This window comes from Lipotes vexillifer, unplaced genomic scaffold, assembly GCF_000442215.2.
Source record: "Lipotes vexillifer unplaced genomic scaffold, Lipotes_vexillifer_v1.1 scaffold340, whole genome shotgun sequence".
NCBI lineage: Eukaryota > Metazoa > Chordata > Mammalia > Artiodactyla > Lipotidae > Lipotes > Lipotes vexillifer.
Genome location: NW_006793646.1, coordinates 835026 through 836680, shown reverse-complemented (window position 1 = coordinate 836680; position 1655 = coordinate 835026). Strand labels below are relative to the sequence as shown.

At 50.2% G+C, this 1655-nt stretch overlaps 1 pseudogene; it reads left to right on the top strand.

Moving 5' to 3' along the window:
• The first annotated feature begins 460 nt into the window (after nucleotides 1-460).
• Nucleotides 461-1358, top strand: LOC103068571 (putative monooxygenase p33MONOX pseudogene; annotated as a pseudogene).
• The last annotated feature ends 297 nt before the right edge of the window (nucleotides 1359-1655 follow it).

Below are 1655 nucleotides of genomic sequence, written 5' to 3'. Positions count from 1 at the left end.
TTGTTGCTTCATTAAGGATCATATTCTTGAAAATTTCAAAAGAAATGTTATTGCTGTCAAGTCAGCACTCAGCATTCATGTAAATGATGTGATGCTGTGATTCATAATAAGAAATATATTTTGGGGTCCCTCCCTGGTGCTTGGGGCCGTCTGTGTCGCCACGGGCACAGCGCCGCTCACACCATGGCTTGGGTCATGAAAGCGCCACAGCCTCTCGAGAGACGTGGGTCCTCGGAGCCTCTTTAGTGCCAGAGCTCGGGCCACACACGGCTCCACAGAGGTGGAAAAACAGAACCTCTGGAATGGATGGACTCTTCCTGATCAGCTTTGCTAACCTGCAGCAGCTGGACAATGCTCCTCTTTAATACCTGTCTGCATAATCTTCACATCATTTCACTCTGGTGGCAGGGACTCAGCTCTGAATTCTGTATAGAAAAAGCACCTGGATCCCAGTCTTTCAATGGCTTCGAGACAACCAGAAGTGCCTGCCCTTGAGCCTAGGGGGCCTCTAGGCAAGATGTCCCTGCCCATCGGGACGTACCTCCGGGCATTCAGCTATGATGATGCCCTGGAGGAACCTACACCCATGATTCCTCCTCCATCAGACATGGACAGCATCCCCTGGAAGCCAGTGATTTCCGAGTGCAAGTATCAGCACCTCGCCAAGGTGGAGGAAGGAGAGGCCAGTATCTCGTCCCGTGCCCTGCCATCGGCTACTGACGGTGCGGACAAGGTCCCCGTGGTGAAGGCTAAAGCTACCCATGTCATCATGAATTCTCTGATCACAAAACAGACCCAGGAGAGTATTCAGCGTTTTGAGCACCAGGCAGGGCTACACACCCCACAAGGGCCTCACCATCGAAGAGACCAAGTACCCTCGAGTGGCAGAAGCACTCCACAAACTAAAGCTCCAGAGTGGAGAGATAACAAGAGAGGAGAAGCAGTCGGCCTCCACCCAGTCCACCCCAAGCAGCAACTCCCACTCTTCCCCTAAGCAGAAGCCCAGGGGCTGGTTCACTTCTGGTTCTTCCACAGCCTTACCTGGCCCCAATCTTAACACCATGGATTCCGGAAGTGGGGAAAAGGACAGAAGCTCGGCAGAAAAATGGAGCCTCTTTGGACCAAGATCCCTCCAGAAGTCTGATTCTGGAGGTTTTACCATCCAGGCCTACAAAGGAGCCCAGAAGCCTTCTCCAATGGAACTGATCTGCATGCAGGCCACCCGAATGGCCGAGAATCCAGCAGTGTTCAAGCCACCCAAAATGGACATCCCAGTGACAGAAGGGAAGAAACAGCTGCCGCGGGCCCACAATCTCAAACCGTAGGACTTGAATGTTCTCAGACGCACTGGCTTCTAGAGCTCTTTCTGTTCCAGGGACTCTGGATAGAGGGTGCCTTGAGCCCAGCTCCCCTTTACCTTGGCTCTGACATAGGAAAAGTTTTGTTTTGTCTTTTAAAATATCTCTCAAACTGAGGCTAGAGCTGGAGACATAATTGATTTTTGAGAAACATTAGTGCAAAATTTGTCCTTGTGCAGAAGAAGCCATTTTGTACTGCTTTAATTTAAAGTTAGACTAAACCTCAGCAGTGATGTATGGGGACCTTATTACCTATTTTTGTATCTTTACTCTACCCAAGAACTTTGATCATTACTT